Here is a 17500-nt window from a genome sequence, read left to right as displayed (position 1 = left end):
CCGTCAAAAAGCCCAATATTCAGCCGAATCCGTCCCGAGAATATATGAAGCTAACGTACGTCAGAGGGATTCGTGCTGTTCTGAGTTTGTCCCGTTATGGTTGAATGCATTTGTCGCTTTGGATAAAAGTACTAATACCACATTGTTAAAACACTGTTACAAGTAAAAGTCTGTAAGTATCATCAGGAAAATATACTTAAAGTATTAAAAGTAAAAGTACTCAATGCAGGAAAGATCCTTACATTTTAGGGTGTTTAATGGTCCAATCATTTCAGCTGGACTCAGTTTCTGTTGCTTATTATCAACGTTAATTAAACATTTTTTCCACTTTTTGAGGTTTTTGTCAATTTTGTCAAAATTTGTTCCACTTTTTTTTGAGGTTTTTGTCAATTTTTTCCACTTTTATCGAAGTTTTTATTGTTTATTTTAACGTTGGCCTCGAGGCGGCGCTCAACGCATGACTGAGTAAACTTGAACAGAAGTTAACGAGCCGAAGAGGACGAGGTTTTCATCGGGACGGCGGCCGATATCTCGATGTATCATCACAGGATAGTCTAGTCTAATGGCGCGTTCATGCCACCTGGGAATAACAGGGACCGACCCCGTGGTTACGTTGTTTTTCCGACTGTCAGCGTTCACATGGTCGGGATGAATGTTCTTCGTCTTCTGTTATATTGGCGTTTGGCATAACAACTTGTTGCATGACTGCAACCAGCTGTTGGCCGTAGCCGAGAGCATCAGGTGGTGAAAACATGGAGGCCACAATAATTTGCTGCTGTTTTCTTATCCAAACACACATCGTCAGGTGTTTGTGTTATCTGCAGGACAACGAACAGGAAAGGACACGGAGAAGGTGTTTTATACATGGGCCTATTTATGAATAATAAGAAACATGTTATGTCTGTGTATGGTTCTCAGCAGAGGCGTTTGTCCACATTAAATAAGTTTATTGTCATTGAAATATGTCCAGTGAACCAAAGTCGCCTCCATCAATCGTCAGTTGTCAACAACGCCAACACCAACTGGGAAACTCGGTTAGCAAAATCTAGCCCGAGTTTCCCACCTCTGATTCCCACAGGAAGGGACGTGAATGATGACGTTTTCACTCGGAAAAATGTTTTTCCGATGTCCATGAACGCACGGTTATATATTGATTATCACAGTATTTCTGTGTGGTGATATCATCGGTCTGGTGAGCCGTGTCTGCTGTGTGATGTGAGCTGGGATCACACACCTCGGTTCTTGTTGGGGAAGCAAGGAAAAGGATTTTGTTTTGCATTACAAATGCCAACGGCAGCATGTGAGACCTCCAGCAGTGTATCTGTTATTCTGTCCACCCCCCCACACACACACACACACACACACACACAGCCCCACACACACACACACACACACACACACACACACACAGCCCCACACACACACACACACACACACACACAGATGTGCACGCACACACACACACACACACACACATAGACAGACAGACACACACAAAGACAAACACACACACACCCACAGATATGCACGCATACACACATAGACAGACACACACACACAAACACACGGACACGCACACACACACACACAGATGTGCACGCACACACACACACACACACACACACACACACACACACACACACACACACAAACAGACAGACACAGATATGCACGCATACACACAGACAGCCAGACACACACAAAGACACACGCACGCACACAAACACACACAAAGACACACACACGCACGCGCAAACACAGACACACACACACACACACACGCACGCACACACACACACACACACACAGACACACACACACACAGAAAGTGAAGAAACTATGCAGTTGTCATGATAATAAAATAATACAGCAGTAAGTGATTAAAATAAGTGATAATTTTCATCATGAATTAACCTAATGAATTAATTCTGATTATTGCATTAACCTGTTTGATTATAACTTATAGATGACCCTTTGATTAGTTAGGTATGATTTCTAACTGTTAAAGTTAATTAACTTCAACTCAACTTAACTCCTGAATCAGCTGATTGTTGAAACCCAAACATGAAGATAGCGAGACTCCGTGTGAGCAGTTTAAATACCTTCAGAGGATCCATCCTGTCCCGGAGACCCGGGCTAAAAGAGGGGTAAACCCGGGCTAAAAGCGGGGTAAACCCGGACTAAAAGCGGGATATCAGCGCGTTCACTCAGTAAACGCAACCTAAAACAGCTCAAACGTTTTCTTCGCTTCAGTTAAACTCGCTTTTATCTCCTCGGAGCTCACGCGCTCACAATGATCCACCGCTGGACTCTGCCGTCAAGTTACCTGCGGTCACACGCGTCACTTCCGCTCCGGATTTCCAAACTAAAAGTACCGGAAGAACATGAGAATTTCTGAACATTGAATTCAGTGTCAACTTGTTGGTTTTATCTGGCAAATTTGTACTTACATAACTACAGACACACAAACTAAATTATTGTACTTCTTAAAGAATAATTTATATAAATTTTGTCTCTCATTGTAATTTTATATTGTTTAATCCCCCCCCCCCCCCCCCCTCTAAATGTTAACACTTTTAATTTATTTAGTCATTTAATGTTTCTCTGGATCATTATTTTGAGCACTTGTCTAAAATGTTATTTGAATTTATTTTCTTCAATAAAGTTTTCATTATGATCAGTGCAGATCATGAAGATTTTGATGCTTCTGTCTACGTCGAAAGAAGCAACGAAAACGTCGAAAAAAAGCAAGAAGTGGCAAAAACAGTGAAAGAAGCGACGAAAACGCTTAAAAAAAAAAACATTGAATAATGTAAACAATGTCGAAAGAAAATAGTCGACATGAACAACAACAATGAAACTAATATAAATTATTTGGGGTTGCAGCACTAATAATAATGCACCAATAGACCGGCCATGACCGGCGACCGGCAGGTCAGTCTGACATATGGTGATTTCATGCCGGTCAACGCTCCAATTAACTGACAACATAAGTTATACCAGTTACAGTTCTCAAGGACGCACGCACACACGGACGCCACAGCACGGACGCCACAGCACGGACGCCACAGCACGCTCTCTTTCTCCTTTCTCTCAACTTCTCCACCGTGTGTCCGTATTCTCCCACATGTAGGAACCTGGTGAATTAACCTGCAACATGTCAGCTGTTTGGGAATTCTTCAGCGTGTGTGCAGAAGATAACAAGTTTGCAACATGCAACACCTGCAAGGAGAAAGTAGGGCGTGGAGGGACGACACCAAAAACCTAAATCACATTTCTTTAGTTGATATTGATGTGAAAAGAAGGAAATGGTTCTAACATTGCTCTTTAGATGTGTGTGAATGTCCCACACCAGGAGTAATTTATATAGTTCTATTTTGATCCATTATCTGTTCAAAACATGTTCTATGTTCTGTGCAAAATGTTCTATTAAAGAAAAGATAGAAAAAAAAATATTTGTGTGTGCTGTAAAGTGGTTAGTAGAAATGAAATCGGAATCAGCTAAAATCGGTATCGGTGCATCTCTAATAAGTTAATGTTGTTCCTATAACTCTGCTCTTATTTTGAAAGAGGCTACATCCTGTTAATCTCTCTCTCTCACTCTCTCTCTCTCTGTCTCTCTCTCTCTCTCTCTGTCTTTTTCTCTCTCTGTCTCTGTCTCTCCCTCTCTCTCTCTCTCTCTGTCTTTTTCTCTCTCTGTCTCTGTCTCTCCCTCTTTCTCTGTCTCTCTCTCTCTCTCTCTCTCTCTGTCTTTTTCTCTCTATCTCTCTCTCTCTCTCTCTCTCTCTCTCTCTCTCTCTCTCCCTCTCTCTAAATAACTTTGTGAATCGGGAGTTATAAACTACTACGCTGTATTTGTCCCCAAAAAAACATTCAATTAAATGAAAATCACTGAAAACACTTTCTCTGTTTTCAGTTTCACTGTCTGGCTCCCCACTAACATTAGCAGAACAAAAGACACACACACACACACACAGACAGATAGACACACACACACACACACACATATGATATGCACGCACACACACACACACACACACACACACACACACACAGTTCACATTCAAGCATCTCCTGTTTGTATCCGTTTTCATATTCAGCAGCAGCTCAGCAGGACAGAAGCAAGGAACTCTAAATTAATCCTGCAGAGATCACTGGGTTCAGGCAACATCTACACCACTATGTTTTGGTTTGGTCTTTTTCTACGTTTACGTCTTGCGTTCACACTAAATGAAATTACGCAGATTTTCATTCTGAAAACTCATTCTCACTCCCAACTCGTCAAACACGGACGCTTAGTCAGCGTCTCTCAGCGTCAGATACGACGCAAAAATCACAATTTAGTGTCTGTATGGAACGCACCGGGCAGAGCAGTAGCTCGGCCGCAGCGCTGTAAGATGACGTAGGAAGGATAAAGGTGCAGTAGGTCAGACTTATTAAACTAACTTTCTGTCATATCTGCTGAAACTGACCCTATGTTCTAGTAGAATTAGAGTTTAGATTCTCGGCCCAAGCCCGAGCCCGAGCCCGGCCCGGACTGGGCCTGGGCCGGACCCTTGATCAAGCAATTTTCTTTTTTTTAATCCATTACCTTATTATCCTATTTGGGTGGGGAGATAGCTATGCCATAACCAGAAATATTATAAATATATATATATAGGCTATATAAAAGTAACAAATGTGTACAAAAGTTAGGCTGCAGTTACAAAATGCAGCACTTCATGCACGGAGTCTCCTCCTCTCGCACGCATCACACCGGGAGCTGGAAGATGTAAAGAAAAAAAGAAAAACAGGAGAATTACCTTTTGAGCAAGTGTGGAGGAAAGTCGGAGGTATGGAAGCAGTTTAAACAAGTCGTGGGCAGTGACAACAATATGTTGTTCATCATTGTTTCTTCTTTTTTTTACGTTTCTTCATTCAGATCCATCTGCGATCCGTTCCATTCTGAATAAACTAACAGCAGTTTACAGTTTCGTCCTTGTTGTATTATTCTAAACAGATTTCTGCAGTTCAAACAACTCTGAATTATAGTTGAGAACGTCAGTTATAACGGCCCACGTATTAAAAAATTGTCGGGTTTAAATCGGGCTCGGGCTCATAATTACAGTTAATGTGTCGGGCCGGGCCGGGCTCGGGCAGGTTCGGGCTTGATTTTTTGGGCCGATCTAAGCTCTAAGTAGAATTACATGAAGCAGGTCATTTAATAAATAATCTGGCTCCTCTGGCTCCACCTACAGCCTGTAGTGAGATTTACAAAAACAAAAGCCAGAGCGGTTTGTTCTCCTATCCCAGAATGCATCTGTGGTGTAGCCAGACCTTCCTCCACAGCGCTGTGGAGATAGAACTAGCGATGCGAGACTACCATTAGTTAAAGAAATGGACCAACAGATCCCGTGTCTCTGGATGGAGACCAGTGAAGGATATTAGAAGATCTTTCCCGGTGATGGCTGAGCGTTACTGAGCAGCCTCCAACTGAGCTTGAAGACGTAGATGTGACGTGAGCAACCTGTCTGAAAGTTGGAAGTCTTCTGGTAGCTGTGCCAAGAGAAATCTCAATCATTCCCAATCTAGCAGAGACGGAGAGCGTAGGTATATGTAAGGAGATAACATAGACACAGGCTAATTATTGATCACTAAAATGATAGTTAACATTAGTAATTAAACTTAAACAGCTAATGGAAGTCCAAACTGCCTGAGAGCTTCTCCTGTACTATACGGTAATTCCTCTACTATGAGACAGTAAGTCTCGTGGTTATGACCCAATCGTTAGCCTATTTTTATAAAAACGTCTGCTACGGAGCCATAACGTGAGGTACAAGGTAATGGAGCCTTTTTTACATTGTCGTGTTTCTTTAGAAATAAACAATGGACAAATAGAGTCTTTAAACTCTTCAGATGTAAAGTTATTCTCTGTCAAAGTGACGTCAGAATGAATGGCAGTCAATGGGATGCTAACGGGAGGTGATGGCTTGGTAGCATCAAAATGGCGCCATAGGAGCTACTCGTTGTGAGGAGAAGCTGACCCCCTTGGTATAAACTAGTAATGTTGTGATGGCACTGATCACAGAGCAGCTGTTGTTCCACATGTGTCATTAATCACATGTCTGATTCATCAGCAGTGACACTCAGAGGAGCATTAATATTACAGCTTCCCAATAAAAGGATCAAAAGATCAGACGGAGAGATCAAATGATGCCTTTAATGTCAATATAAATCAATCATAACTGAACGTAAATAAATAAAATCCTTCACTCGGAAAACGTCCTGTTCTCTGATCTGAAGTCTGTTTTCTCTTTCCTGCTCTCTGATTGGCTCTCTGGACGCTCTGGCAACACGTGTCAATAAAGAATATTGAAAGAGAAAAAAAAGAGAAATAAATGAGGGATTAGAGGTGGATTTAAAGTGTGTGTGTGTGTGTGTGTGTGTGTGTGTGTGTGTGTGTTTCTGTGTTTCTGTGTGTGTGTGTGTGTGTGTGTGTGTGTGTGTGTCAGTCAGTGTGTGTGTTTCTGTGTGTGTGTGTGTGTGTGTGTGTGTGTGTGTGTGTGTCAGAGCTGAATATTAAATCTCATGAGTTTAGATGTTCATCTTTTAACTCCGAGTGTCCTCATCACAGTCCCTGTCCCGAGAGAGAAGGCTTTTTGATTTTGTACGTCTACATTTGTGTACTTTGGTTGTGCTTTTATGTATTTATTTGTATTATGACAGATGATAGACAGGTAAGGTGGGAGAGAGATGGGTGATGACACGCAGCAAAGGGCCGCAGCTCGGAGTCGAACCCACGCCGCTGCAAAGGACTCAGCCTACATGGGGCGCACGCTCCTACTGGGTGAGCTAGAGGGCGCCCCTTGCATGTGCTTTTTATATAAGCTGTTACAGGCTCCTCCCACACCCTCACGGGCATTTTTGTACTCCTTGTTTTTTTATGTTCTGTGAAACACACAAACTAAATTATACTAAACTAGAGTCCCGTCTGCGTAATATTGCAAAAATCAGGCCAGTCTTGTCTCAAAGAAAAATTAATCCATGCATTTGTTACGTTGATGCTGGAGTTATGTAATTCCTTATTATCATTTTGCTCAAATAAGTCCCTAAAGACTCTCCAACTGATCCAGAATGAGGGGCGGAGCAAGGGGGGGGGGGGCGACAAAAAAACACCGAAAAGACGGTCCAAAAAAACCTTGAAAAATTCAAGTTCAGTTGGTAGAGCGGGCGCCCATATAAAAAGGCTTAGTCCTCGATGCAGTGGCCGCGGGTTCGACTCCGACCTGCGGCCCTTTGCTGCATGTCATTCCCGCCCCTCTCCTTTCATGTCTTCAGCTGTCCTATATAAATAAAGGCTGAAAATGCCCCAAAAAAAGAATCTTAGAGAAAAGTGTGTGTGAGAGAGATTCTGTGTGTGTGTGTGTGTGTGTGTGTGTCAGATTCTGTGTGTGTTTCTGTGTGTGTGTGTGTCAGATAGTCAGTGTGTGTGTGTGTGTGTTTCTGTGTGTGTGTGTGTGTCAGTCAGTGTGTGTGTGTGTGTGTGTGTGTGTGTGTGTGTGATTCTGTGTGTGTGTGTGTGTGTGTTTCTGTGTGTGTCAGTGTGTGTGTGTCAGTCAGTGTGTGTGTGTGTGTGTGTGTGTGTGTGTGTGTGTGTGTGTGTGTGTGTGTGTTTCTGTGTGTGTCAGTGTGTGTGTGTGTGTGTGTGTGTGTGTTTCTGTGTGTGTGTGTCAGTCAGTGTGTGTGTGTGTGTGTGTGTGTGTATAATTTTTTTGTGTGTGTGTGTGTACAAAAAAGGCGAAAAAATTGTCCAAAAAAAAACAAACAAAAATGTGAAAGGGAACTAAAACTTCGGAGAAATTCCAGTCTTGATTATTGCTTGTGTGCTTGTGTTCCTACCTGGAACAATCATTCCCCATCCCATAATGTTCTTATGCAATGCAAACGTTCACTGCTCCAGCAAAAAGGACGGGCCTTAGATACGACTTTCCACTCTTAGCAACGGGACAGATTTGTAGTTCTCTCAGCTCAGAGATCGAGCCACAAAGCTAACGTTATGCTAGCAAGATCCAAAGTCAATAACACTGTGTATGGTTCAGCCCAGTCTCGTGGCAGTTCGTGAAATGGTCACGTTATTGAATGTATTGATTCGTGAACAGGACACGAATATGTCGTTTTAACCATCCCGTTGTTGTGGCGTTTCATGTCCCCGTTGTTGCGTGCCACAGAGACCGTGGATCGTGTCCCTGCGCCCGGTGGCGTTTAATTTCCCCGTTGTGGCCGCGTGGGGCGGCCCGTCGGTCCGTCCCGTTGTTGTCGCTGGTGTGTGGCATTTAATTTCCCCGTGGCAGTTCGTGAAATGGTAACGGTCAAAATTCGTGACCTGTACACGTATCAATAAATAAAAATAACGTGACTATTTACGAACTTTTTTCTGTTGAAAATATCACAGATTCATGCCCCCCAGGTATTGATCCTAATGGCACTTTACAAGTGAATGAATCTGAAAATGTTTTCTGCAGGGTAACATGTAGTACTAGTACTATTCCAGTTATAATCAACAATAGACCATACAAAGTGGTGAATCCCCTAAGTAATAAGGAGTTGACTGCAAACATAGTCAATTTAGCATCCAGTTCACGTCAGCCACAGGTAACCAAAAGAGGGGCAATACTTAACAACCTAATTGGAATTACAACTACCACTGCAATGATAGAACAGGATAGGAAAATTAGATGCGGTCTACTAAATATCAGATCTCTGTCTTCTAAAGCAATACTAGTAAACGAATTGATTTCCGATAATCAAATTGATCTATTCTGTCTAACTGAAACATGGCTGGGCCATGAAGATTATGTCAGTCTAAATGAAGCCACTCCTCCCACTCATATTAATACTCAAATTCCTAGAGGCTCAGGCCGAGGAGGGGGAGTTGCAGCCATATTTGACTCGAGCCTGTTAATTAATCCTAAACCTAAACTAAATTATAACTCTTTTGAAAATCTCGTTCTTAACCTTCAGCATTCAACATGGAAAACAGTACAGCCAATTATATTTGTTGTTGTCTACCGAGCACCAGGTCCATATTGTGAATTTTTATCGGAATTCTCAGAGTTTTTATCATGCGTAGTCCTTCAATCAGACAAAGTACTTATTGTAGGTGATTTTAATATCCATGTGGACGTTGACAGCAATAGCCTTAGTACTGCTTTCAACTCACTACTAGATTCAATTGGTTTCAGTCAGAGTGTGCATGAGGCCACGCACTGTTTTAACCACACCCTCGACCTTGTGCTGGCATATGGCATCAAAATTGAAGACGTAATAGTATTCCCGCAAAATCCTTTATTATCAGACCACTTCTTAATAACTTTCGAATTCTTACTACCCGATTATACGAAATTAGATAAAAGCTTCTACGCTAGAAGCCTATCTGACAGTGCTATAGCTAAATTTAAGGAAGATATTCCAACAGCACTAAACTCATTAACGTGCCGTAATATAACAGAGGATCTTTATGTAAACTTTAGTCCCTCTCAAATTGATAATTTCGTAGACGATGCTACGGCCTGCCTACGGACAACTTTAGACTCTGTTGCTCCCCTTAAAAAGAAGACGATGAAGCAAAGGAAACTAGCACCTTGGTATAACTCCCAAACTCGTAAATTAAAGCAAATCTCGCGCAAACTTGAAAGTAAATGGCGTTCCACCAAACTAGAAGAATCTCATTTAGACTGGCAAGACAGTCTGAAAACCTATAGGAAGACCCTAAGAAAGGCCAGATCAGACTACTATTCATCACTAATAGAAGAAAATAAAAACAACCCAAGGTTTCTTTTCAGCACTGTAGCCAGGCTGACAGATAGCCACAGCTCTATTGAGCCATCTATTCCTATAGCTCTGAGTAGTGACGACTTCATGAGTTTCTTTAACGATAAAATTATAACAATTAGAGATACTATTCATCACCTCTTTCCCCCAACCTCTAATGGGTCACCTTTAACTGACAGACTGCTAGAAAGAACGACTAGACCTGACATATACTTAGACTGCTTTTATCCTATAAACCCTCAACAATTAATGTTAAAGGTTTCTTCAGCTAAGCCATCTACCTGTCTCTTGGACCCCATCCCAACGAGGCTACTTAAAGAAGCGTTACTCGTGGTTAACACTTCATTACTAGATATGATAAATATGTCTTTATTGACAGGTTATGTACCGCAGTCATTTAAAGTAGCTGTGATAAAACCTCTACTGAAAAAACCCACCCTCGATCCTGAGGTCTTAGCCAACTATAGACCTATATCTAACCTTGCCTTTCTCTCCAAGATCCTTGAGAAAGTAGTCGCTAATCAGTTATGTGATTTTCTACATAGCAATAGCTTATTTGAGGACTTTCAGTCAGGATTTAGAAAGCATCATAGCACAGAGACGGCACTGGTGAAAATTACTAACGACCTTCTAACTGCTTCAGACAAAGGACTTGTCTCCGTACTTGTCTTATTAGATCTTAGTGCTGCATTCGATACTATTGACCATACCATCCTCTTACAGAGACTGGAACATTTAGTTGGCATTAAAGGAATCGCACTAAACTGGTTTAAGTCCTATTTTTCTGATCGATCGCAATTTGTTAATGTTAACAATAAACCCTCCAATTACGCTAAAATTAACCATGGCGTTCCTCAAGGCTCAGTGCTTGGACCAATTCTATTCTCCTTATATATGCTTCCTCTAGGCAATATTATTAGGAAACACTCAATTAACTTTCACTGTTATGCGGATGACACCCAATTATATCTGTCAATCAAGCCAGACGAAACCAGCCAGCTAGCTAAACTTCAAGCTTGCATTAAAGATATAAAATCATGGATGGCCTACAATTTCCTGATGTTAAACTCAAACAAAACCGAAGTTATTGTGCTGGGCTCCAAACCCCTACGAACCTCATTAGCCGAAGATATAATTACTCTGGATGGCATTGCCCTGGCCTCCAGTACTACTGTCAGAAATCTAGGAGTTATTTTTGATCAGGATCTATCCTTTAACGCCCATCTAAAACACACCTCTAGAACTGCCTTTTTTCACCTTCGTAACATTGCTAAAATTAGGAACATCCTATCTTAAAACGATGCAGAAAAACTAGTCCATGCATTCGTTACTTCCAGGCTGGACTATTGTAATTCCTTATTATCAGGATGCTCAAATAAAACCCTTAGGACTCTCCAGCTGATCCAGAATGCTGCGCGTGTTCTGACAAGAACTAAGAAAAGAGATCATATTTCTCCTGTATTAGCTTCTCTCCATTGGCTTCCTGTAAAATCCAGGATTGAATTTAAAATCCTTCTTCTGACCTATAAAGCTCTAAATGGTCAAGCTCCTTCATATCTTGGGGACCTCTTAGTACCTTATTGTCCCACTAGAGCACTACGCTCCCAGAATGCAGAGTTACTTGTGGTTCCTAGAGTCTCTAAAAGTAGAATGGGAGCCAGAGCCTTCAGCTATCAGGCTCCTCTCCTGTGGTACCAGCTCCCAATCTGGGTTCGGGGGGCAGACACCATCGCTACATTTAAGACTAAACTGAAAACTCTCCTCTTTGATAAAGCTTATAGTTAGGGAGTGAGGAGTTGCAGTGAACGCCTAGACCGGCGGGGCAGGGTGTATAGCTGCAGACACAGCACCCCTGCTTTTCTCTGCTTCTCTTTACAGTCATCAGATTTACCTATCGTATAATCAATAATATAGTGCCTCTCCTAGTTATGCTGTTATAATTCTAGACTGCCGAGGAAGTTCCTTCTTATGACACGCTCTTTTCTTTTGTTTCCTTTTATGCACATCCTGTCCCAGAAGTGCTTGTTACTCACCTAGCTCTGGGGAGTTTACTCCCCGGAGTCCTTATGTTTCTTCTTCGCCCAGAACATCGCCTCGGATTAGGGCGACACCAAGACCTGGGTCTTGGGTGCAGCTGTGGCTATGGACCTGCTACACCCTGCTACGCTCTGCGATTCCCTGCAAAGCTCGGCTACGTCCTGCTGCGTCCACCGCGTCCACCCATGCTCTGCTGTGCCACGCTACATCCTGTACCGTCATAACCCCAACCGTCAGACACCGCCCACCAAGAGTCTGGGTCTGCCGAGGTTTCTTCCTAAAAGGGAGTTTTTCCTCGCCACTGTCGCAATAGCCACTGCTAATGCTTGCTCTTGGGGGAACTATTGGAATTGTTGGGGCTTTATAGAGTGTGGTCTAGACCTACTCTATCTGTAAAGTGTCTCGAGATAACTCTTGTTATGATTTGATACTATAAATAAAATTGAATTGAATTGAATTGAATTGAATTGAATTGAACTGGCGTGAGACCGGGTTGTATGGTTGGAAATCAGGAAATATAATCTGGCAGTATGTTTAACAACAAGACAAGCCAGCTATCAGCCATGTCAGCGTCCCCAAAACAATATCAAAGACTTTCAGGAACAGATGATCTGCCGTGTGAAGTAGAGAGCTGAACAGGGAACGGGAGGAGAGATGATCGCTGTGAAACAAAGTCAGTTCAGAGTAGGGTTGGGTATGGTTGTTTTTTTTTTCGATACCGGTGCTAAAGCGGTACTTTTAAAACGGTGCGGTGCCTAAACGGTGCCTGAACCAATACTTTTTAAGAAAGTAAAAAAAAAAAGAAGAAAAAAAAGAAGGGTACTAAACAACAGTCGACGACATTTAAGAACAACTTTGTTTATTACTACGGCCATATGGTGAAAATTAAATGATTTAATAGTAATGTAATAACTATAACTTATAATAAACAATAACTTATTTCACCAGTAAACTGCTGTTGAATGACAAAAACAACCACCAGATGGGAAAAGGGTATTTTACAATAACTTTGAATGCACCGCGAGGCTGTATTTACCAGTTTCAGTGAACGCACCGTCTGTGTTTTTCCGACGTCGGAATCTGCTGCGCTGCAGAGCAGACTGTTGAAACCCCTGTTAACCCTGTTTAATCCAGCTGCTAGCTAAAGGTAGGCTAACGTTAGCTGTTGAGTGTAGTGTAAAGTCAGGCACCGAAATAAGGCACCGAAATTTTCGTTCTTATTCGGTCTCGTTACTACCGTTTAGGTCGGAACCGGTGGCCTATTGGCACCGCGTTGGGTACCCAACCCTAGTTCAGAGACGCAGTGTAGAGTGTAACCAACGATAGGGTGACCAGATTTCCCGGAACTAAAACCGGGACACTTTGTGCGTGACCATAGTGCTCGTGCACGCACACGCTTTTTAACATGAACATGTGCCAGCCCAGGTCAGACATAGACACAGACAGATTAGACACAATTTTGCCAACAGCACACGTAGGCCTACTGCTCACAACATAATGGGGTATCTCAGTTAATATTCATGAATTTTCTTGGTATGTAGCCTACATATCTAAGAAATAATATTAAAAGACATTGAGTGAGTTTTGTGTGTGACTTTATTTTTCAGAATTAAAGCATTCTTTTGGAAAATGCACCCACTGAACTTGTGAGAAACTTGGTGAAAAGGTATTTTTCATTATCATAGTTAATGATCGGGCTATAATAAGACCACGTCGGCTATGTAACCGGGACAATTGCATAGTGGTTGGTGTAAACCGGGACATTTTAGCGTCCCGACAGGCTTTTGTCGGGACTCGGGAGAAGCAACTTAGAATCGGGACTGTCCCGGTCAAACAGGGACGTCTGGTCACCCTAACCAAAGATCCGCTATAGCTAAAGAGAGCGCATTTCAAGCTGGCCAACGGTATGAAACGGTCCACACTTCCTGTTTCCTAAAGGGGCGTGGCCTCGTTTGAAAGTCTAGTGAACGTCATGTGGGTGGATGAGAAGTTATATTTGTATAATTTATTATGTTCTTTTGCTAAAGTTAGATATTTACACAGCTAAAAGACAAATGTAGCATCACGGACATTAGCTTTGTTAGGGTTAACGTTGGTGACCGTTAGCTGACGTTAGCTTCTTTATGTTGCCAGATCTCGTGAGAGTTTGTTCCTGAGACAGAAACAGGTCTCAAACTAAGTTAATTTTCTCCTGATGTGTCCGTCAGAAACATAACATTTTAGTGTCAGACTGTTCTGGAGATATGTGGCTTGGTGAAGAACGGCTCCAATATTTACTTTGGTGACTACGGGGCGAAAGAATCGCTCATAATCTGCGTTCACGTTCACTTCTCCCGTTGGGATCAACACACTCAGGACGTCCTGCTAGTCTCCTAAAGGAGGCGTGGCAGCGGACAAACCCACGGGACACAGACAGGAAGTTACTCTGGGTTGGGGCGTCTCGCTTCTAAAGGCCCTGACACACCAACCAGACTGCCGACCGTCGGCAGTAAAGTCAGTCAGACTGATCAGTCTCCCCGAGGTCCAAAAAGTTCCTCAGAACACACTGAAGAGACGCCGACTTGAGCGTACGCTCTGCGCGAGACGTAATACGTCTCCATAGCAGCAGGCGGTGCTAATCTGTATTGTCCCCCAAAAAATTAAAACCGGAAATGACGAATGCGTCACGTGGGTCTGGCTTCTCCAGCCGATAGTAATGGCGGTTCGTTCGAAATACGATCCCGTATTTTACGAAAATAGTTCACCGAAACGTGTTTTTGAAAACATTTTAAGCGAGAAATAGGCCGTGCAGTTGCTGAATCTGTCTTCAGATCAACAAAGAAGATTTTCGTCAGATTTTGAGAGGTGTCACTCACGTCACTCATCCCACTCACCATTTCCGGGTTAGCTCTCCACCAATCAGATGGGTCATTGAGTCCGACTGCCTGCCCTCCGACCCAGCAAGTCAGGTCGGCCAAAATGAAGGCCGACGGCTCCTCCAACGGACGACGGCACGGAACACACCGAACAGACTCGAGTCACCGACCTCGCCAGACTGTCCAACAGCCGATTATCAGGTTGGTGTGTCAGGGCCATAACAGTCTCTGGTGCAACTTACTTCTTTTAGCGTGTGCGTTAGCGCCATCCTGTGGTGTTCAGAGGACGAGGCACTGAAGCAGCAGACAGTGTTGGAAATAACAGATTCACATTTCCTTTTAACTCTCCTGTTGTCTTTGGGTCAAATTTGGCCCTTTTTCAAAGTTTCTACATGAGAAATTTCGGTTTTCTTTCAAGCAAATTGCCCAAAGATAACATGGGCTGTTCCATACGTTTCTTTTTTGCAGGTAAACGTAAGGATAAGGAATTTTGGGTGTTTTATTCAATTTCATTAGCCTGGGAAAACCCTGACGAACTTCCGGCAAATTTGAGATTTGCTCTGCAAGTCCGTCTGGCCAAGAGCCCATTCAAGCCCATTTCCAATTTCTCCAAATCGAGGCACCAATCACAACCGTTAAGGCGGGCTTTACACCAATCACAACCGTTGAGGCGGGCCCTACACCAATCACAACCGTTGAGGCGGGCCCTACACCAATCACAACCGTTGAGGCGGGCTTTACACCAATCACAACCGTTGAGGAGGGATTTACACCAATCACAACCGTTGAGGAGGGATTTACACCAATCACAACCGTTAAGGCGGGCTTTACACCAATCACAACCATCTAGGCGGGCTTTACATCAATCACAACCGTTAAGGCGGGCTTTACGCCAATCACAACCGTTGAGGAGGGATTTACACCAATCACAACCATCTAGGCGGGCTTTACACCAATCACAACCGTTGAGGCAGGCTCTACGCCAATCACAACCATTGAGGCGGGCTTTACACCAATCACAACCGTTGAGGCGGGCTTTACACCAATCACAACCGTTGAGGCGGGCTTTACACCAATCACAACCGTTGAGGCGGGCTTTACACCAATCACAACCGTTGAGGCGGGCTTTACACCAATCACAACCGTTGAGGCGGGCTTTACACCAATCACAACCGTTGAGGCGGGCTCTACACCAATCACAACCGTTGAGGCGGGCTTTACACCAATCACAACCGTTGAGACGGGCCCTACACCAATCACAACCGTTGAGGCGGGCTTTACACCAATCACAGCCGTTGAGGAGGGATTTACACCAATCACAACCGTTAAGGCGGGCTTTACACCAATCACAACCATCTAGGCGGGCTTTACACCAATCACAACTGTTGAGGCAGGCTTTACGCCAATCACAACCATCTAGGCGGGCTTTACACCAATCACAACCATCTAGGCGGGCTTTACACCAATCACAACCGTTGAGGCAGGCTTTACGCCAATCACAACCATCTAGGCGGGCTTTACGCCAATCACAACCATTGAGGCGGGCTCTACGCCAATCACAACCATCTAGGCGGGCTCTACGCCAATCACAACCGTTGAGGCGGGCTCTTCACCAATCACAACCGTTGAGGTGGGCTTTACACCAATCACAACCGTTGAGGCGGGCTTTACACCAATCACAACCGTTGAGGCGGGCCCTACACCAATCACAACCGTTGAGGCGGGCTCTACGCCAATCACAACCGTTGAGGCGGGCTCTACGCCAATCATAACCGTTGAGGCGGGCTCTTCACCAATCACAACCGTTGAGGTGGGCTTTACACCAATCACAACCGTTGAGGCGGGCTTTACACCAATCACAACCGTTGAGGCGGGCTTTACACCAATCACAACCGTTGAGGCAGGCCCTACACCAATCACAACCGTTGAGGCGGGCTCTACACCAATCACAACCGTTGAGGCGGGCTTTACACCAATCACAACCGTTGAGGCGGGCTTTACACCAATCACAGCCATTGAGGCGGGCTTTACACCAATCACAACCGTTGAGGCGGGCTCTACACCAATCACAACCGTTGAGGCGGGCCCTACACCAATCACAACCATCTAGGCGGGCTTTACACCAATCACAGCCATTGAGGCGGGCTTTACACGATGACAATAGCGCAGCGACGGCGAGCAGCTTTTTGTTTACATTCAACATGACGGCCACCGAACCCGTTGATGCTGCTGTCGCTGCTACGTCACCCAGATCTTTGGTCTGATTGGTTGAAGGACTATCCAATTGTGCCCAGAGGCATTTGAGCGGCGTCTGTTGGTGATGCCCCTTTGGAAATGGGCTGTGAATGAAGCTGAGTTACAGCTGAGAAGGGTCTGGGGTCAACCAGGCTATCATTTTATAGCATTTAAAAAAATGAAATGGTTTCCAAACAGTATCCTGACTAAACTTTGACAGTCTGTGATTATCCACTCAAATCTTAACTATTTGTCAAAAAAAAATTTTAAAACTCAAAAATTAAGTTTAGACCATAATTTCATATAAATGAGGTTTTGTTGTACATGAATTCCAAAAATAAGTGTAAAACTAGTGGTGATAAGCTGACGTTAGTGGTGAATCCGGTGGGGGAAAAAACGACAAAAACGTCAAAAAAAATAGCAACAACAACTTAAAAAAAAAAGTCAAAAACATTGAAAAAAATTCTAAAAATGGTTGATTTTAAATGTTTAACCGGGAGGACAAGCTGCAGTCGATAGGAAGACAACACAAGGGTTAATATAGCGCATTAATTTAGAACGGT

At 43.5% G+C, this 17500-nt stretch overlaps 1 protein-coding gene across 2 annotated transcripts in view; it reads right to left on the bottom strand.

Annotated features, from left to right (window-relative positions):
* si:ch211-169p10.1 (coiled-coil domain-containing protein 120) overlaps positions 1–17500 on the bottom strand; it is a 45793-nt gene that overhangs the window by 20780 nt on the left and 7513 nt on the right. The window contains exon 1 of one of the 2 annotated variants that reach the window (XM_031293104.2): positions 2103–2304. The exons of the other annotated variant lie outside the window; for it this stretch is intronic. The gene's annotated coding sequence lies outside the window, so the exon portion shown is untranslated. Of the gene's footprint in view, positions 1–2102; positions 2305–17500 lie in introns of those variants that run through there. 2 annotated transcript variants of the gene reach the window in all.

This window comes from Sander lucioperca, chromosome 12 (assembly GCF_008315115.2).
Source record: "Sander lucioperca isolate FBNREF2018 chromosome 12, SLUC_FBN_1.2, whole genome shotgun sequence".
Lineage (NCBI taxonomy): Eukaryota > Metazoa > Chordata > Actinopteri > Perciformes > Percidae > Sander > Sander lucioperca.
Note: the sequence above shows the minus strand (reverse complement) of the source record. Positions and strands in the feature narration are given on the sequence as shown.